Below are 22,947 nucleotides of genomic sequence, written 5' to 3' on the forward strand. Positions count from 1 at the left end.
TTGCTGTATTTATTTCTTGTCTGTTGGCTCTGGGGATAAAACTGCTTCCGTAATTATTACTATTGACAGAGTCCAGTTCTGTAACTGTATGACTGAGGTTCGTGATTTCTTGCTGACTGTCAGTTCCTAGAAGCCATCTGCCTTCCTTACCACATGATGCCTTCCATTAGTAAGTAAGCAGGCCACATCAAATCCTGCTCATCCGTGGAGTTTCTGACTTCCGTTTCTGTGACCAGCTGCAGAAATATCTCAGCGTTTAAAGGGCTCAAGGTCTGCCTGGATAATATCTATAGTTTAAGGTCAACAGTTTCTTATTAAATAACATAATCACACAGGTTAAAAACTATCAAATTCACAGTCTGGAAGCTATATATCAAGTAATAGGGTGTAAGAAATCTGTGACCATCTTAGAATTCTGGTCACCATAGTCCACACTCTGATCCCAAATATTCATGTCCCTTACAAATAAGGAATATATCCACTCCTTCCCAAAGTTCCTAAGGATATCATCCCATTGTAGCATCACCTCAAATCCAACATTTTATCCTAATATCCTTGGCTCAAAAGTAAAAATTTCTCATCTAAGTTTGGTAAAATGGATGCCCTGAGTATACATTCATTAAGTACAAATCCTGTGGCATATTTTTTTCTGAAAGTGTACTTTAAAACTAATTGGATAAGTTATTCATTGCAATACCTTCAGTATACGACAATGGATGGGATAGCCATAGGTCAACAATTATAGATATTTAAAACAAAGAGAGAATAGTTCAAAAAGAGAGAAAATGAAATGTAAAATAGAGTCACTGTTCCAAAGCAGTTTTGTAATCCAGCTGGGCAAACTAGAGTCAGAGTTTCTTAATTAGGGATGAGTCCTGGAAATAATCTTCTGTGGCTGTCATTATTGGCCTCTGGGGTGTCAGTCCCATCCTTGGTGCTCTGGCTTCCACGCTGTGAGACATGCTTCCATTTTCATGAAAGGTGTCCCCCCAAAAATAATTAATTAATTAATTAAAGCTGAGCAGCTGTAATACCTTGTCAGTAAAATTTTGTGGGCTTTATGGCTTACTTTCATTTTGTATTCTCTGTCTCTCTCTTTGAGATAAGATCTTTCACCATCGCCCAGGCTGGAGTGCAGTGGCACCATCTCGGCTCACTGTAACCCTATGTTCAGTCCAACTTGACTGTGTTCTCAGTAATGGAACCTTGTTGGCCTTATGTGGATTTCACAAAGGTTGACTCTTAGACAAAAACCATATCCATGGGTGATTCTGAGACAATCATTTCTCTATCTTTTGCTTCTGCTGACATGGCTAAGGGACAATGCCTGTAAACTTCCTGTGGTCTCTCAAGTTAGACTGATAAAATCTGTGAGGCATACTTTTGATCTTTTTTATGTCATGCTTTTGCATGCAATTTTAATGTCTTTCACCATCAGGGCAGGCTAAGAATTTCTCAAATCGTCAACTTTGGTCCCTTTTTGTTGATTAGTTCTTTTCTATATTGATCTCTTTTCTCTCAGTTTACTATAAGCAGCAAGAAACCAGGGAGTGTCCTCAACACTTCAATTAGAAATCTCCTCAGCTCTGTATCCAATTTGTCACATACAAGTTCTGCTTTCCACATAATTTCAGGACATATTTGGTCAAAGTTTCAGTAATCACATAAAAATATCTTTTTTCTTCTAGTTTCCAATAACATGCTCTACACTTCTTCTGGGTGGTCACCACATAATTCTTAAAGTCTAGAATTCTAACAAATGTATGTTAACAGTGATTTAAGGCTTCTGTTAAAACAATCCAGAATTTTTCTATAATGTTCCTCTCTTCCTTCTGACTTCTAGCCAGCACTGTCTTTAACGTCTCTATTTCTACTAACAGCACTGTCTTTAATGTCTCTATTTCTACTAACTATAGTGCCTGTCCAAAGCACTATAGGCTTTTTAATAACACTCCTTAACATTTCCTCAGCATTCTTCCACTGACCAATTCTAAAACCACTCCTACATTTTATATTTTGTTATAGAGGTACCATACTTCTAGCACAAAATAGGCCTCTTTAATTGTTAGAAACTTTTTAATACTACTAACATAGAAGCTTTATTTTTATTGCTACAAACTTAGCAACTTAAACCAACATCCATTTATTGACTCATACTTACATAGGTCAAAAATTTGACTCTGGGGCTGATTTCTCTGCTTGATATACACATAGCAGAAATCAAGGACTGGTTGGATACAGTTCTTGCCTAGAGGCTTTGGGGAAAATTCTGCTTCCAAGCTCATTCTTCTTGTTAGCAGGATTCATTCAATGTGAGTGTAGGACTAAAGCTTACTGGCTAGCTATCAGCTGGGGATGGCTCTAAATAACTATACTGCCTGCATTATTTAACACTAGTAGTCTCCCTCAACTTTCAAGCCAACAAGGAATATCCAACCCTTCTCATTTTTTTAACATCTTACTTCCTCTTACTACCATCTTGGGAAAAATTGTGTGCAAAAAATTGCTTTTAAAAGACTCATGTGATTAGGTCAAGCACAGCCAAATGATCTCCCTGTCTGAAGTTTAATTGTGCCAAATAACATGGGATTTTACTTCTCTGATTATGTTAATGGGAGTACATTTTATCATACTGACCTTGCCAAAACCTTGATTTGAGATTTAACCACCAGAACTATAAGAGAATCAATTTATGTTGTTTTAAGACACCAATTTGTGTTAAATTTGATAAAATTTGTGTTAATTTGTTACAGAAACCTTATATTACCCGACTTCAAACTACATTACAAGGCTATTGTAACCATAAAATCATGGTACTGGTACAAAAAAGGAACATAGACAAATGGAATAGCATAGAGAACCCAGAAATAAGGCTGCACACCTATGACCATGTGATCCTCAACAAAGGTGACAAAAACAGGCAATGAGGAAAAGACTCCCTATTCAATAAATAGTGCTGGGATACCCGGCTAGCCATATACAGAAGATTGAAACTGGACCCCCTTTTACACTATATACAAAAATCAACTCAAGATTTATGGAAGACTTAAATGGTCAACCCAGAACTATAAAAACTTTGGAAGATAACCTAGGAAATATCTTTCTGGACAGAGGAACTGGCAAAGATTTCATGACAAAGACATCAAAGGCAATTGCAACAAAAGCAAAAATTGACAAATGGGCCTAGTTAAAGTTAAGAGCTTCTTCGCAGCAAAAGCAACTATCAACAGAGTAAACAGACAGCCTACAAAGTGGGAGAATAATTTTGCAAACTATTCATTGGACAAAATATCCAACATCTATAAGGAACTTAAACAAGTTTACAGGAGAAAATCCAACAAGCCAACTAATCAAAAAGTGGGCAAAGGACATGAACAGATATTTCTCAAAAGAAGACAAATATGCAGCCAAAAATCATATGAATAAAACCTCAATTTACTGATCATTAAAGAAATGCAAATCAAAACCACGAGATGCTACCTTACACCAGTCTGAATGGCTATGACTAAAAAGTCAAAAAATAACGGATGCTAGCAAGGTTGCAGAGAAAAGGGAAAACTTATACACTGCTGGTGGAGTATAAATTAGTTTAATCATTTTGAAAGCAGTACGGTGATTCCTCAAAGAGCTAAAATCCTAACTACCATTCAGCCCAGCAATCCTGTTGCTGGGCATATACCTAGAGGAATATAAATCATTCTACCATAAAGACAAATGCATGTGAATATTCATTGAAGCACTATTCACAATAGCAAAAAAAAAAAAAAATAATAAAAAAATAAAAATAAAAATAAAAAAAACAACCTAACTGCCCACCAATGACAGACTGGATAAAGAAAATCAGGTACATACACACCGTGGAATATATGTAGCCATGAAAAAAAACAAGATCATGTTCTCTTGCAGAAACATGGATGGAGCTGGAGGCCATTATTCTTAGCAAATTAACACAGGAACAGAAAACCAAATATCACATGTTCTGACTTTTAAGTGGGAGCTAAATGATAAGAACTTATGAACACAAGGAAGGAAACAGAATTCTACTTGAGGTGGAAGTGTGAGAAGAAGGAGAGGAGCAGAAAAGATAACTATTGGATACTGGGCTTAATACCTGGATGATGTTACAATATGTACAACAAACCACTGTGACACATGTTTATCTATGTAACAAACTTTTAAATGTATCCCCAAAGCCTAAAATAAATGTTAAAAAGAAACTAACATGTATGTTTCTTATAAAAAATTATTGTTGTCTAAATAATTAAGTAGGAATAACCTATACATTTTGATGAATAATTTCACTCCTTGCTTTTGAGTTTTTTCTTACTTTGCCTTACATTTAGCCATTTTTCAGTAAAATAATCTCCAAAAATTATATTAGTATCATTAAAATCTAAACTTGAATGAATTTCTATTTTATTTAAAAAACATAAAGAGGGAATCAATTATGACGAACTACCCCATAAAATTTACTATTTTTTCTGTGATTCAAAAATATCACCTGTGTGAGGTGGCTCATACCTGCAATCCCTACCACTGAAGAGGCTGAGGTGGGAGGATCACTGGAGCCCAGGAGTTCAAGGCTGCAGTGAGCCATGATCACGTCAATGCACACCAGCCTAGGTAACAGAGTGAGATTCTGTCTCCAAACAAACAAACAAACAAAAACTAAAATATATGTCCATTTATAACTAACATGTACTAATCATATAAATGCTTTTGAGCAACAAAATCCCATATGTTCATTTTCTGTCACGTTTATTTTCCTCAGAGAAGTAATTTCACTAAATTTTCATGTGAAAGGTCAGTAATCATTTATTGTAAGACATGGTTTGCTCTGTGTTGTTTTAGGTAAATTTCACAGAATTTTATTAACTTCTCAAAATTTGGATTTAAGATAATAATTCAACTGAATTAAGCCTCACGATGAAAAGAGCTAATTATCTAATAAAATATATGCATATATATGAATATGAATATATATATATGTTTTTTTTTTGAGACAGGATCTCACTCTGTTACCCAGGCTGGAGTCACTTACTCTTTATAATATACTAGTTATTTTGTTAAATATGATTATATAGTGCCCTGCAATATTAATAGGTTATCAAGAAGGTCAAAACAGTCAAGACCATTACTCCTAAGTTGCCTTGTTAAACCATAACTAAATTTAGAGATGATGCTTAGAAACATGCTTCTTGGGCTTAATATTTTACATGGTTGAATGAAGCAAATTTCTTTTGATGAGTTAATCCCCAGATGATCTAGTTAGCTACCGTGGGGACTGTAGTCATAGCTTAGAGCTCTAAGTTCAGCAAACCGTGTGACCTCTGGACAGATAGATGCTCAGGTAAGAAACGGCTGAATGCAAATCTAAATCGGCACTACTAAAAATCAATGATCAGTGTGATGGTTAGTACTGAGTGTCAGAGACAAGTAATGTCTGTTCATACATCTTTATACGAAAGGATAGGATAAAAAACTCTCACGACTTAAGAAACATTACTGAGATGTAATCAGAATAAAAATCAGAAATTGTGACAAGTTAATAATTTCCCTGCAATTTATTAATCTAACTGTTCTTTATTCATTGCCTTTTTATAGAGTGATTTGTAATATAATTTTAAAGAATCATTTATGGATTTCAGTATTGTCTGAACATTTTATCTGTGTGTTTTCCTGCTTCCCACATCATTTTTGTATATGAATTATTGAAACAGAAAATAACTTCTCAGCTACTGAGTACTAGAAATATAAAACATTAACTAAAACTGTCAACTTTATGAAATTAATTAAGCGTAACTATACAATTATGAGACATTACAATTATCATTGTCGTATATTTAAATGGTGTATTTGGATAGTTTTAGTTATTATAATAAAATAAATATATAACTAACAAAGATGAACAAAACTATATGGCTTATAATGAGTATACATAAGAAGGCATGGTTTATATATAAATACCAGAACTTGTGTTCTAGCTGTAAATAGTAAGCAAAAATGTAAAACAACTAAATTTTATTCTAGGAATGCATCATTTTTGCCACCCATTCAAAATTCAAAACTTAATCCACCTATACATTACATCACCAAGTAATTTTTAATAGAGCAATTAATGTATGGGCAGTAGCAGCCTTTCTAACATATCTGATTTAAAAATATATAAATATGAATAACAATATTAACAAACATTTAAAACACATTCATAGAATATGTATGATGAAAAATGTATGCATACTAATGCATATGACTTGTGTATTTATAAGTTACAAATACAGTAACTTCAAAAGAGAAATGAGCATATTCAGATTACATTTAATATTAAAATTTGTCATTGTCTTTAATTACAAATGTCCATTTAAAATAGTAAAATCATTGGTTGGAATTTCTTTATTAAAAGATTCTGATTTAAAACATTATTTTCCTATTTTAAAACACCATAAATATATCTTCACAATTCCCTATTTTTGAAGAGACAGTGCCACATTTGAGATGTTCAGGTTAGAAGCAGATCAAATAATATTTTGCTCAATCTGACATATGTGATTTGAATTAATCAACGGCTACACCCTATAAATTACTGTTGGTGAAGTACTGTGAAAAGAAAATTGACCTGAAATATTTATTTAACTACTCAGGTAGTAAATACCTGCTGTCATCTACCTATTTCTCAAGTGTTCTGGCTTAAGTTATACTGACTAAGATCCAAGACAGCCCTAAAGTTTATTTCAGAAAGCAGTGAACCTAAAAGTCTGCCTCAGAAAAAAATTGAACATAACCCCATTTGGTAAAACAATATTTGAGACTGAAAATTCATTAACTCTCACATTTCACCTATGACGTATTTTAAGACAATTAAATGAGTTAAAATAGGCGAAAACAAACACGAGCAACAAAAGTTAAAACATAGAAACAACATTAAATTATGTTTTCCCTTTGCACCGATTTCCCTTATAACTTAATTTGATCTCCATGGAGTCAGATAATATTCCTCTCTTAATCTTCCTTTAGCAATTACAACAACTGAGCTTGCCAATATCACCAAATGAAGTGAACCAACAAATTGGATTGCCTCCACAATAGTTTATTCCTAAAGTAATATCTATTACATTACTATTTGGAAACTGTTATCAGAAATAGCATAAGCTGCAAAACTTTCACAGTTTGGATAAGGAAGTGAATTTAAAAACTAGATATCCTTAGCTTTTTTCATTTTTTTCCTGTGTGCCTGACATTTATTATGCAGAAAATTGCTTTATCAAATGTCACCTTGAAAAAGTTGCTTAAGTTCTCTGTCCTATATAAGATCAAAGTCAGCCCCTATTTATAACACTGAAGTGTGAGAATGTGCTACTGTGTTAACGCTTTATGTACTTTGAGCTCCAATGGCAAAGAGAAACTTGAGTTTATGGGCAGATTTCCAACCATGCTTTTTCAGAAGGGACTTAAAAAATTCAGTGCTCTACTAAAATGTTTTAGGAAACAAAATATTACATACATTGAACTCCGATTATTTTATCTACAGTGCTTTCTCACACCGTATTCTTTATAAAGTGGCAGCCTAGACTAAGGCAGCCTCAAACTAAAGATTAAAAACATTTTCCTTCTTAACGATATTATCTACCTCACATCATGAACCTCGTGTTCTCAGAACTTCCTTTTCAAAAGTCTCAGGAAAATGAGGCAGAATTACTTAAAGCCTTCAGAAAAGCTAGACATGCTCATAAGTGATACATCTTCCCTCTTTCACAAAATGACTTCTATTACCCTACAAACCATTCTGATTTTCAGCTAAAATGCCTAATCAAATCAATCAAAACCTCAAAAGAACAGACGATCTTGAGATTGTAACAAGTAAACAGGCAGTTATGGGAATTCTCCAAAAATGCCAGCGTCTATACTCAAACTTGCTCCTTATCCTGACAAAGAAGTAGATGTCTGTTCTCATCACAAGGGTTGTCCCCAGGCAAGGAGTCTGAGGCTTTCAATGGTTTTCAGTTTTCAAGACCCTGCCAGGGGCTGTCTACAGTTTTAGTTTACTCACTTCTGACATGTTCCCAGTGAAAATAATATTTTAAGAGACCAGGTTCATATCAAACATTTTTCCTTTTCTTGCAAATGAAGGGAACTCTTGATGTAGGCACTTCATACAGAACAAAGTTTCATAGGATGCTTCCTGTGCCTCCTATGAAGTGAATGACACTTCTATTCCTTGATACACAACGGTGAGGTCAGTGGGAAGAGTTATTGTGAAATTCTTTTCCATCAATTCAGCACCAAATAAGAAAGGTTACCCATTGGATCCAGTTTGTAAGTAAATGACAAAAAGTTTCACAGTGAGTTTCTCTGCAAGGGGCCATCAGAAAGAAAGCCTGCAGTCACTCTGAAGTGAGTGTGCCTGTTACTTTCTCCCAGAGTGAGCAGTTAGGTACTTGCAGAAGCTGAGAAGGAAGTGCTGAATATCAGTCTCTAAGTGTTCTGCAGCTATTTCTTCTAGAGAAGAGATGAAGATGAAGATGAGGATAGCAAGTATTCTTACCCCTGGCCTGGGTGAGCAAGAGAAAGAAGCAAGGACATCGAGGTCCCTATTATCACTCACCTACACAACTCTGTAGGAGGGCTCTTAGGATTCTGAGGAGATGGAACAGGTGAACATGCTACATTAAGATGGTGAGTCCAAAGATGTTTGAGCTCACTGGAGATTCAAATGAAAAGATCCTGTTAACAATCAAAAGTGCTGTAGAGAGGAGTGTAGGCCGTGGAAAGTGCCCTTGGTACCAAGATTAATAAACTGAGGTATCTGGCTAAATTTAAGCACTGGCAAAACAGAATCAAAGCATCTATTTAAAATGTAGAACTCGACCAAGCAATGGAGATAGTGAGCAAGAAGTTTTGGAAAGGAAACAAGAAAATTTGAAAGACTTTCTGCAGATATATCATTTTACAGGGCTCTGTGGTAAACCGACCAGCTGAGGAGTCTGTGTCTGCATCAATATTGCCTTTGAGAGGAACCTGTTGGATTCCTATTTTGTTGACTTTGTCATACAGAAGCCACTTGACCATTATTCTTTCAAGTATTTATTCCATTCTTTTCTTCTTTCTTCTCCATCTTGTATTCCCATTGTATGTGTATTGCACATTTATTATTGTTCTTCAGTTCATAGATAATCTGTTCCATTTTTTCTTTACTCATTTTCTCTTTGCTTTTCAGTTTGGGGAGATTTTATTGATGTATCTTCAACCTCTGATTCTTTCCTTGGCCATATTCTATCTACTAACAGACTTATCAAATATCATCATTTCTGTTATGTATTATTGATTTATAGCATTTTCAGTCAATTCTTTCTTAGAGTTTCCACATTTCTGCCTATGTTGATCACTTTTCCATTAGAAACCCTAGCATATTAAGCACGATCATTTTAAATTCCTACTCTGATAATTCCAGAACATATGTCATATCTGCTTCTGGTTCTGATGCTTGCTTTGTACCTTTAGATTGTGTTTTTAGCTTTTTAGCATGCTTTCTAACTTTTTGTTGGAGCCTGAACATGATGCATCATGTAAAAGGACCTGAGGTAAATAGATTATTAGTGTGAGGCCTTATGTTTATTTGAGTAAGAATTATGATGTATGTATTGATTGCTCTGGGTGACAGAGGCTAAAATGTTCTCTAGTGTCTATGTTATTCTTTCCCCTGAAAATGTATTAAAGTTTCTCCAGGATACAAACATCTGAGCAAAATCTGTGAGTCAAAGAAGATTCTTTTATTCAGTTTAGCAAGATAAAATTAAGTATTTTCCAAAGTAGGTGTACCAATTTACATTGAAACATGTGAGTATCAGGTAACTAATGCCTAAAATGTGTGTTTAATATTATTTTCTTGGAGTGTATATGTTGTAAGACTTCCCAGTGAATCACACCCTCACCAACCCTTTATATTTTCAGATATTTTAATTCCAGCAATACCATTCTTCTTGTTGTCCTGCTCCTCTCCAATTATGCCTTTTATTACCCTCATTTGTTTGCTCAATCTGCTTGCTTTATTCATAATTCCCTTAACCCTTCTCCCATTTCCATACTCTCAGCTCTCTGTCTCATCTCTTCCCCTGGATAATCCCTACATTCTTAAAGAGTATATATAAGATAAACACTTAATCTTTTCCTACAATGTAAATTGCCTTCTTTTGAAGCTATAACAACCATGTTTCTCTTGCTCTTATAACTGCAAGTCAATTCTATATCTACCTGTATCAACCAGTATCAACCTGTATCTATCTACAGATAGAGCTCTAGGTTGATATAGGTTTGGGTAATTTAATGAGTATTTTTTTATTCTGTTATTATATTATCAAGAAACAAGGAGACATAACAGGCAGGGTTGTCATAGAAGTATGACATTGCAAGTAACTTGAAAGATAGTCCCTTCAACTTTCCCCTTCATTTCAGATCCCCTTCAGCAGCAACTTTACCAAGCGTTACCACTGATTCCCATGGAATGACTACGACCTGTGACTACCCTTCCCATTCTTAAACCACTCTTACAGCAGACTTGTTTTCTCCTCACAGGGTCCTGAAATCTCTCTCTTGCTGTAATATTAACTCATTGATCTCAGATCAAGCCCTTGGATCATACTTTAAACTATCATCCTTTCCAGACCTATATAATAATTTCTTACCTGTTCGATTGATTGGTACATAGTATGTTTAATAACCACACTGCTTTTTATTTTCCTTTATTCTCTGCCAAGAGTTAATTTTTTGATTTGAAAAACTGCTTTAAAAACAATTTTTGTATATACAGTCTGATAATAGTAGTTAGCATTTGAATCATGCAGGTAAGAAATCAACAACCCAAATGTGGATATTTAAATACTTTAATTGCCATTATTGAAGTCTCTATCAGAGATCTTCTGTTCTTTTTTTTACTTAATAGAAATGTTATAAGAAAGTGCTTTTCATTGGTTAAATGAGTGTTTTTCAAAATAGGTGCTTGCATAGGAAGCTTCCATAAGCTCTACTACAACTATGTAAACTAATTATAAGAGCATGGCAAGCTCAGCAAAATACTGTTGAGGAACCTGGAATCTTACTGTGTACGTGTCCTTCTACCTCACAGAGCACTGTCACCTCCAATACTACAGCATCTTTAGGTCTGGCCCTCAGAATTAGTATCTGCATTCTGGAGAGAGTCTTTCATGAAGGTGCTAATGTGAGTCTCCAAATACAGATGTGGGGCCACCTCTGATCTAACAAAACTGGTCAACTACATTGTGCCATATCACTCCCAGCTTTAACAATTGGAGCTACCAAAATAATCAAGACAATTTTATATAGCAAGATTGCTTTTGTCTGTTCACACCACACTTTTTTTTGTGTGTGTACATTTGTTTATACAACAAAACCTGATACTAATTTACAATTCTATGTTTTTTTCTTTTTTTAACCTGTTATTTCTAAATAAGACTTATGATGATCTTAGTATCACAAAAACTGAGTAAGAAATAAGTCACTGAAAAATTTCAAAAGAATTTTGTCAAGTATGCAATCAACAGTCAGATGGAGTATCAGATGTATCTATTTTGAAGCAATCTTAGAAATTTGTTAGTAACCCACCCTTTCTCTAACAAGGTCACTCAATGGCTTCTCTTATCTCAGGGCCCCCAAATTTATGGGTATAATCTATTTGAGGATACATTCTTTAATAACAAATGTATAGAGAGTTATATGAAGCAACAGATTTGCAGATATGTGTTAAGATAACTAAGCCACTTTATTTCATTTTTTGGTGAATTATACTATGGGGTAATAATAAAAAATAAATCTACACAAGCAGGAAAATTGCTCACAAAACTTCAGGGACTTTGCTTTCAAGAAAACATATGTTTGTTTCTACAGTGTTCTACCCCTCCCTCAAGAGTGCTTTACAGCCTAGAGCCAGGAGAAATGCTCTAGATAAGATGGAAATATTTGCAAGAGGGAACTGGAAGAGATTTACTATTTTCTCAGCAAGCATACCCTAAAACTGAAGGCAGCTATATGTAGTGTCATGGCATTACAGTGGGCAATGGGGAGAATCTGTGTTTCTAAGGGGTGGAATTCTAGACTGCTAATTAAGAATTGTCACTTTTATATAGATATGAATCACAGTTCAATTCAATAAGAAGGTTTATCTTCTAATACCAAAACAGTTCAATTCATATTTAAATAATCTTACAATAATGTTTGTCCCAAATTCCTATGTGGCCCTTTCAGCCTTCAGACTACCTAACTCTCCTGTGTATCTCTGGGTATATTTACTTAGAATACAGTAATTGCATTTCTTATCTTTAAAATGAGGCAACTGTGGGAGATAAGGTTTATATAAAATATATGAATCACCCTTGTAGTATTTAGAAACATTTTAGCACAGGTGAAGCCTTGTAAATCCCTTGGGGGTATGTCATTATTTTCACATTTTGAATCATATCCCACTACTTAATTATTTGTTTCTCAAAAACATGGGTCTTATATCACAGGCTGATTGCTTTGTATTGTAGTTCATGTCCATAAAATATGATGGAAGTAGAGCAAACGGTCATTGATTAACTTAGGGTAGGGTGTTCATTGATGGCTGTTATTTGATCTATAACTTCTACCCATATTTGTCTTGTGAATATGCAGAAAGATGTATCTATAGCCCACAGAATGGTGAACACTTGAAATACAAGATCAGTAATGCAACAAGACAAGAGTTACGTCTATAGCCTAGCTCTGTTTCTTGTTTTTCCACATTTATATTTTGAATCTCTAAATATTAAACTCTAACTTAGTAGAATAAAATGTTTCTGTACTTTCATAGCATAAAGTGCTTTCAATTGTAAGCTCCTAGTCATTGAGAAGCTAAGCAGGAACAAATGATCCCCTAGAATTCTCTTGTGATAGGCACTGTTAGATGACAGTAGTCAATCTCTGGAGATACTTCAGGTTGCAGCTCTTCTCTAGGAGACAGCTGTACCTTTGAGTGGGTTGGGAAGAATCAGCATGGAAAGAGAGTGAATGGCATAGAATTCTGAGAAAGATGTCTCTTTTATTCTTGTCATTGTAGCGATAAATATATTCGTGAACCCATGGTATACATAAGCAATAATTTTTAGAAGGATGTGATCTCCATTGATGTGTTTTTGCAATCAAAACAAAGCAGTATTGTAAATTATATGGCAAAAGTCATTTTATAGATACTGATAATCAAGAGATCAGCATGTAGGCAAGTAAACATGGCTCTTCTTTTTATAGTGTGAATGTGGGTATTTGAAACATGGGGGTTATATTGGGTGGCATTCATGGCAACTAGAGGCATAGAAGTTTTAGAGGAGCAGTTGACAGCCTATTAATTATCAAAGGTTTATAGCAGGCCAGACAGAGAAGAGCTGGCACCTTCTAGAAAAATCCATAAACTGTCTTCTCCTAGAAAGTATAAAGGCATGGCAAATAGTTTCTACAAATGTTGTTCTCTTTTAACAGGTGTTATAAATAGTATGTTTTCATTTACAAAGTATTTTTCAACCATAGTGTAAATAGCTTTTGCACTGGGAATGTTCTGTTCATTTATTTTCTTTCCTTTTTTAGGGGCTATAAATTATTTGGTTCTCTTACTTAGGTGCATTTACTCTCTTTTTAAGAAAACAAAGCCCAAATCAATATTCACATGAATAAAAGCTGATATATGAGGATAATGAATTTGCAACCAAAACGACTGAAATGCCACAGTGGTAAAAGGGCTTTCCTTTAACAATTGAAACTAAAAAAGTTGAATTAATATTTAACCTTCCATTTCTACCACTAGTTTGAATATTAATTGCTTTCAGAGCTACTGACTTTGTCTTAATAAACTATTTCTCATACTGAAAATCACATGGCAAATCAATTTGCATATTTTTTGGTAGAAAAAGTATTTTTCTCTAGAGTCAAACAAGGTGCAATGAGTATTTTTAATTGAAAATCATCTGCCATGATGGTTGCAAATGAGGGTACAATGGACAGGAGGCAGTGTCTGATGGGAAGCCATTTACAACTAAGTAGATATGACCATCTAGATGGGTTTTTCTATATTTATATCTGAAGTTGTCATGTAGATAATCCTGAAAATTAATTGAAGTATTAGGATGAGTTAGGGTAAGAGGAAATTATGCCAAAATTACTAAAATCTAATGAGTGCATCTAATAGTTAAAGCTCTGATTTAGACAGCATTGCTCAGAAAAAAAAATTATTACTTTAAGTGAACAAAAAGAATTAAGTACTCTCCCTACATCTCTTATAATTAACAAATTGTTACACTTTCATATATCTTTCTTCTACCAGCAGAGAAGGATAGTAAAATGGTTATGATGAAAGTATTTTAGTAAACAAAAGGATAAGAAGGACATTAACCTGGAATAACAAAGATGGCAGCAAAACATCAGATGTTGTTCTTTGCTATTGCACTTGATTGCACTAGTTGAAGATAAAAATGGCAGAAGAAGGTTTTATTTGATAGACTTAAAAGGCTGGAAGAAAATTATCATAGCTGAATAGTGTAAGAAAATTCTAACAGCTATAATCTGTTTTGATTCTCTTCTCCTTAACCATCAGTTTTGAGGGTTGATAATCAATGACATATGACCTAGATATTTGCTAAGACATGTTGTGTTCAATCTGAGGGTAGTCATATTTAAAGTTATTAATTTGAAATTTTAAAATCTCATTAAAATCCTAAAAAATCCTATTTTTTAGTTTTTCTTAAAGAAATAGAAGGTTGACACTCAAACCTCAATGCGCCAAGAGATTAATAAAGGAAGCTGTATCCTTCAGACGTGGAATTTGTTCCCTTGGTTGTCGTAATTCCCATATACTTCTATTGGTTCCCGTCAGTAAGATTGCATGTCATTTGGCACACATCATCTTTCTCATACTATTTGTTCCTCTTTTTTTGTAACAGAAGAATATAAGTTTCTGTATTTGTTTCTTAGGGCTGCTGTAACAAAGCACTACAAATTGTATTTCTTAAAATAGAAATGCATTATCACACAGCTCTGGGGGTTAGATGTCTGAAATCAATGCATTGGAAGGCCCATGCTTCTTTTGAAACCTGTAGGGAAATCCTTTCTTGTCTCTTCTGGTTTCTGGTGAGTGGCTGGCAATTGGCAGGCCTTGGTTTGCACCTTCATTGCTCTAATGTTTCTGCCTCTGTCACCACATGGTGCTTTCTCTGTATGACCGTCTTCAGGCTGTCCTCTTATAAGGACAGTAGTCATAATGGATTAGAGGCTCACCCTACTCCAGTATGACCTTATTCCAACTAATTACATCTGCAATAATCCTATTTCCAAATAAAGTCACATTCTCAGGCTCTGGAAGTTAGAAATTTAACATTTTTTTTTTGGTCGGGGTTGGGTAGGGAGTGAGATAATTCAGTCATAAGAGGTCAGCGTCTAGCATGTAGCATGTCCCGCAACAAATTTACATCCTTCCCACATGCAAAATACATTCACTTCACCTCAACATCTCCAAAAGTCTTAATTCATTCCAGCGTCAACTCTAAATCTCATATAAATATCAACTAAATCAGGTATGTTTGAGATTCAGCACATGCTGTATCCTGAGACAAATTAGAAAACAAGTTACAGAAATAGGACAGACATTTCCTTTCGAAAAGGGAGAAACTGGAAGGAAAAAAAAGGGTAGTTGGTATAAGCAAGCTAGCAACAGAGTAGGGCTAATCCTTTTTTTTTTTTTTTTTTTTTTGAGATTGAGTGTCACTCTGTTGCCTAGGCTGGAGTATAGTGGCGCGATCTTGGCTCACTGCAACCTCCACCTCCTGGGTTCAAGTGATTCTCCTGCCTCAGCCTCCTGAGTAGGTTGGACTACAGGTGTGCACCACCATGTCCAGCTAAATTTTTTAGTATTTTTGGTATAAATGGCATTTCACCATGTTGGCCAGGCTGGTCTCGAACTCCTGAACTCCAGTGATCCACTCGTCTATGCCTCCCAAAGTGCTGGGATTACAGGCATGAGCCACCGCACTCTGCCTCCATTCAGTTTTAAGGCTTAAAAATAACAATTCATTGCCAAATGTGCTCTTCTTTGGGCCTGGAGGGATGGCCCTGCCAGCTCAGCTCTAGGCAGCAGCCCTACTCTCTGGAACCTAGGAAGTAATGCTATCCCAGGCCTTTGCATTTGTAGCTCTGTCTTACAGTCATTTTTCCTCAATTGTAACCCATCTCTGTTCCTTTCAGTCCAAGCTAGCAGTGTTTCTGCTGATATAAAATTCTCCAAATTTTTATCAGCTTCTTGTGCAATGCACTAGGCACCAAGATATCAGGCAAGAAATTCCTTCACAGACTTTTCCTGGAAAACCACATCATTGTTCCTGGCTTCTGCTGAGTGGCTGATTAGATCTGTAAGTCACACACCTGATCTCTGTAGCAAATGCTTTCCCAGTCAAATTCTTGGCACTGTTTCCAAACTATACTACCTGGATAGGGTGCGAATTTTCTAAATCAAATTCTAGTGTATTTTTGCTGAACAGTCCCTTCTTCAGTTTATCTCCTCACGTTTCACTATAAGCAGCAAGGAGAAATCAGGCTGTGTTGAAGAACACTTTGCTTGGAAATTCTCTCAGCTAAATATTCAAGTTTGAGCCAGCATGGTGCCTCACACCTGTAACCCCAGCACTTTGGGAGATGAAGACAGGTAGATCACTTGAGTCCAGGAGTTTGAGAACAGCCTGGGCAACATGGTGAAACCCCATTTCTACTAAAAGTACAAAAATTAGTTGGGTGTGGTGGTGCACACCTGTAGTCCCAGTTATCTGGAAGGCTGAGGCGGAAAGATCACTTGAGCCCATGAAGTCAAAGCTGCAGTGAGCCAAGATCACACAACTGCACTCCAGCCTGGGTGACAAAGGGAGACCCTGTCTCACAAATGAATGAATGAATAAAAAATAAACAATAAATAAATAAATATTCAAGTTCATGGCTTACAAGTTCTCTGTTTGCCATTTTTTAAGAAGAAACATTTTTCCTCCAGTTTCCGATAACATGTTCTTCATTTCCACCACATCCCTCAGTAGAATTACCTTTAACATACATAATTCCTCTAACAGATTCTTCAATGAAGTCTCAGCTTTTCTATCATGCACCTAAAAATTATTCCAGCCTCTACCCATGACCAAATTCCAAAGCCATTTCCACATTTTCTGGTATTTGTTATAGCAGCACTTAGAGTTTAGAAATCTAAAACGAAGGGGTTGGATTAGTGGTCTCCTCTACTCCAGTATGATCACACATTACCCTAACTATATGATGACACTATTTCCAAATAAGGGCACATTCTGAGGTCCTGGGGTAGGTAGGACTTTGACATATCCTTTCTGAGGCATGTAATTCAACTCATAACAGTTTCAATACCCATATCTTTATCTGAAGTGAAAAAATAAAAAACCTAAGATAGACTGAGAGAGCTGCTTTATTTTTCTTGAACATTGCCCAGTTCCTACATTAATATTTCTTGCCTAGTAACTCTAGGGATTCAGTACAGTGGCTTGAAACTGAGGCAGTCTTCTATGATGGGACATAGATTATATTGATATATATAGAGAGAGAGATGTAAACTCATGAGCAATTTTCCAGGCTTATGCATTAAAAAAATTATCCATATTGCAATCATGGTTACTCTAAACAATCAAATACTACTGCAAATGTTATATATGCATTATAAGATTTTCTAAAATGCTCAAAAAAATGCAATGCTCATCACAAAATCAGAAATAAGTTCAGGGACAACATATAATCTTCAGATCAAACAGGACTTTCCTCAACTAAGAAAACTGGAGTGTAATATTAAACGCTAAATGATTTTGATGTTTTAAATATTATTTCTTAAAAACTAACATTTCTTTTTCCGATTAACGTAAAAAGAACTTTAAACTATCAAAGCACAAGTACCCAGATGTCTATTTAATGCACATAAAGACTTTTTGTACATAAAAAGAACGCATGGGATGATTTATACTGGCTTTTAAACTTTATATATAATAATAATTGAGAAAAACTGTTTATTTGGCATCATGATGTCAGAGACAGTGAAAACAAACAAACAAAAAAAATCAGATCTCTGAACAATTTAACTTGTGGAAATTTCTTCTTCCTTAAATATAGTTATAACGAGTCTTTTCAGAGTCATTCAATAATGATCATTCAATATGATCATTATTACTGTATTTTAATGTTGTGTTAGTTTACGTCATGATCAAACAGACTGATGGTCAGTTAATACCCAGGATGATAGTAACGTTGAGAACCTTCTTATTTCATCATGAACTCACCCAAAATGCAAATAAAAAGGGTCACAGAGAAATACCTAACCTGAGAAATGTTTGCACTTTAAAGACATATGTAGCTTATGAAGGTGATGATTTTACTTGCACATTTTTTCCTAACAGGCACTGCTTTCACAGCTTTGAGCATCTTAAAGGACTTTCTTTACATTCTGAACTTCTGGGAATCCTTAGTTATTTGTATTGCAAATAACTCCATTTTTAACAAGTCACAAAAGAGCCATTAATATGCAATATTATAGTATCCCCTGACAGGTTTAAACCCCCAAACAGACCTCAACTGTAAATAATTTTACATACATTATTTTGGTTTTCTTCCCCTCATCTTCATATTTCATCTTTTTTACTGACACTTTTATCTTAGATTTGGAGTCCAGCCTTCCAGACCTGATCTTATACACCAGCCTCGCTTTACATCATGTTGCAAAATCCTCAGGTAATTAACATCATTTTTTCAATGATTTGACCCTCTCTGATATTTCTCAGACATACTTCCAATGATCCTGAAATAATGTCTCCTCTCTGACCAGTTATACAAGATTAAAATACTAAAATTATTTTCTGTTGAAATCTCAGAAGCCTATTTCATTTTTTAAATAAACTGCCTATTTCTTTAAGAAAACATGTTTAGAAAACTTCTATCTGAGACGTTAAGACAGCCTGCTTTAGGTGTATCAGGTTTTGAAAGTTAGAAAATTTGATGTGTCTTCTGTGTAAAAAAAAAAAAAAGGCAAAATTGCAATTGTCACATTAAGTCCAAACATTACTATATAAATCACAATGAATAGCCAATTTTATAAAATTACAAATTTTGAACACCAGAAATATTTTTAAAATCATATTTTCACCATTTAACTTTCTCACCAACCTCTATAATACATTTTCTTACATTTTGTTTGTATTTTTTCTGATTACCATGTCATATGATGACAATTGTATAATAGCATTGTCTCTACAAAAATACAAAATGTAATTCAGTCTTTCTTCTAGTATGGTTGATGAAGACCTTTATTATTAGTTAATGTTTAGAAAGGTTTCTTTCATCTTCAATCTTGTTATTGGAAATGCTATGCAAATTCTAGGATTGTTTCTAAATTTGTCAAAATCTCTTTTTAGTTTCTTTTAGTATAAACTTTAAGATTTCAAAACTTATTTACTTTGTACTTCCTTTTGCAGTGTGTTGTCTTAAATAATTTTTGGCGTGACCACCGTTTGTTGATTAAATTCTTGTCAATGTTTTTGTTTGTTTCATCATCATCAGCAGCATTTTATGGTATTCAACCAGAAAATAAGGCTTGTTCTTTCTTCACCCCTCATTCTTTATATCAACTGAGCAGCCAGATCTGAAAATTAGGCCTCCCAAAGGTTTCTCTATTCTTCTCTTCCATATTCACAGATATCATATGGTACAGAACGTCATGATCTTTCACATAGAATAACGTTGACACCACCTAATGAGCTGCCACACTTCTGTTGCTCTCATATAATCCTCACACAATAGCCACAATCATCTTTCAAAAATTTAAACAAAGTCTATCATTTGCCTGCATACAACTTTAAGAATATCTCAATTTCACTTCAAAATAAATCTACCTCTTTCCTGTAGTCTACAATGGCTTAAGTTTTCTCTTTCATTTATTGTATTCCAGAAACACTGGCTGTCTTTCATGCCTTGAACATGTTAAACTTTATCTTATCAGGGCTTTTTCACAGGCTAATTCCTCTCTTAAAACTGAGCATTGTCTGTATTTTCAATAACTCTCAAAATAATACAGAGAACCATGTAAACTTACTCTGGTTACTAGTGAGGTTAAATAACTTTTCATGTGTGTATTGATCATCTTGAATTCTTTTTCATATGCATTTTTCACTCAAATTTCTTGCTTAGTGTTGCTATTGTGCAAAATCACTTTTAAAGGCTTTTGTATAAGGTTATAGAAACGTGTTTACATATATTGCAGATGTGTAAAAAGTTTTTATTATGTTTTATTCATTGTTTAAAATGGAATTTTGTGCTTATTTCATTTTTAAAAATTTAAATATTAATTCTATCTTCCTGTATGGTTGCTAGTATATTATTTTTAACTGTCATTTCATTTCTGAACTAAAAAGGAAGATATGCCTTAGTCTACTCAGGGATTTCTCAAATTTCAGTACTGAATTTTTTTGACATATTAATTATTAACAACAATCTATCAACTTAATACCCAGCCTTTCATACTTGTGAATTTTTAGGGTAGTCTAAAACGTCCCTATCTTTTCTCATATTAGTAAACTTTCAAACTCTTTCTTAGGTTTTAAGTTTTCACATAATGAATCTTGCAGGAAAATAAAACTAATCTCTTGGTTCACTATTTCACTGAAAAGACTGAACACTTTTGGTGCACCACATGCCCTTTTAGTTGCTGGGAATAACGCAGTGAAAATAGACAAAACAGAAAAATAATTTATGTCTTTTCTTCCCCTTCTCCTTTTTCTCCCACCTGACACCTGTCTGCTCTCTCTCTTCCTTCTTCTCTGGTTCAATAATCAATAACTGAGATATACATGAGAGAATCATCCACTGCTATTTTGGTAGACTTTTTAGTTTCTCACTCTTATTTTAATCAATATTTTACTTTTATCTTTATAATTTTGATAGGTCCATCAATATTTGTGATCTTTATCTTTCAGATGAATTTAACATTATCATTACGTAGTCATTAACATAGCTATATGAATTCTTTGCTTAATTAATATTTACCAAATTTTAAATCTTCAATATTTCTGTTTTCAGAATTAAATTATATTACTTGTAGAAAGACCATCACTGATTTCTTTTTAAAATAAAATCTGACAATCTTGTATAATTTAAGTATTCTTGTTGTAGATTAATATATCTTCTCAGCACTGTTTCCAGTTATCAATCTCTCTACTCATGAAAGTTAAGAAATTCTTCCTATGATATACATTACTGACTTTATATATTAAGTAAACAGATTGTTTTCTTAAAGAAATGTTTATTACTAAAATAGTCACCATTTTCACAGAATACTTTAAGATGATTTGAAATTAATATTTACAAAAATTCTATTTACCTCTACATTTAATGACTATTAGTCAAGTCGTAATTTTACTGTCTATAAGGACTCTTAAGATGTGGGTCTTATTCTCAAGGCATTTATCATCCAGTTAACGTTCTCAATCCATGCAAGTCTCTGAGAAGTCAATCTATTTAAAGTGGATCTTAACAAACTATCATATCAAACACCTGTCTAATCATGTTCTCGTCAACATCATAGCCATCGTTATCAGTATTCACCATCCTTCACTGACTTTTATTGAGCTCACTGCAGTACGAGTGTGTAATGCTACTTATGCTATTAAAATATTTACCATATATACATGTAGGAGAGAAAAAGTGTATCTTTTTCTCACTTGTTGCCAAATTCAAGGCTGAGACACCTATAATAAAAGATAAAATAATAAGAGAAATATCAGTTTTATGGGACATGAGAGCCTTCGGAAATGAAGACCCAAATAAATAGATTAGTCTGCATATTTTTATGAGCAATCAGGTAGAAGTATGATTGGAGGACAAAAGGGAATGATCTAATGGTGATACACCGCAGGGAACTGAGCAGTGTATCTGAGTTGGTTCAGATTGTTCTTTGTATCGCGTGGTCTTTAGAGATAAGGACATTCTTTCCCTCTGAATATAGGAGGACCACCTCTGGAATGAGTGTCTATGACCCACTTTAGAGAAAGGTCAAAGAATTCTTTTCTGGCCTACTTCAGGGGAAATTGATAGAAGAAGGTCAGAGAGACTTTCATGCTTCTGTTCATTTCTCAAATTCCTTCAGCTTAAAATACTCAGTATGCCAAGTAGCCATATTTTGAAATATATTTTAAACTTAAAAAGGCATATATTTGAAATTATTATATTTCTGTACACTTTGACTAAAAATAGTCAAAGGCTTTTCATGATTTATTAAGTGAAATGATCGTAGGCAAAAATTCAAATTTCTCCTCAAAATCATGATATGTATTCTGACCAGTCTCTCCACTATAGAAATTTATCCTATACCTTCAATATTCCTTAGTGCCTTCCACATCATCCCAAACTCACTGTTATTCATTCTTTTCCGTAATTTTAATTATTTATTTAGTACTCCATACACTATGCATTTAATGTAGTAGCTACCATAGTGAGCAAAACAGATTTGATCCCTAGCCTAATAAAACTTTCAGTTTTGTTAAACATTCTTATTCTAACTCATTCCGTCAAAAATTCTACTACTCTCTTAAGCTATCGTATCAGTAAGATTTTAAGAACTATAAAGAAGAAAATTCAAAAACCATACCCAATTTCTCCTCTAGATATAATCACTATTAAAACCCTAAGCAGTTTTCAAGCTCAATTAAAAGTCAACGATTGCCAAATAAATTGCCCTAATTTCTTTGACCAGGTAAAATATCTCCTTTCTTTTGAATTGAAAAAGCACTTGAAAATTGCCTAATAACACATTATATTTTGTCTTGTATTATAAATATCTATATATTTGTTTTTATTGTTATCCTAGAATCTTGAGATTTGAGACCTTTTATTTGA

Source organism: Pan troglodytes, chromosome 4 (assembly GCF_028858775.2).
Source record: "Pan troglodytes isolate AG18354 chromosome 4, NHGRI_mPanTro3-v2.0_pri, whole genome shotgun sequence".
NCBI classification, from domain to species: Eukaryota; Metazoa; Chordata; class Mammalia; order Primates; family Hominidae; genus Pan; species Pan troglodytes.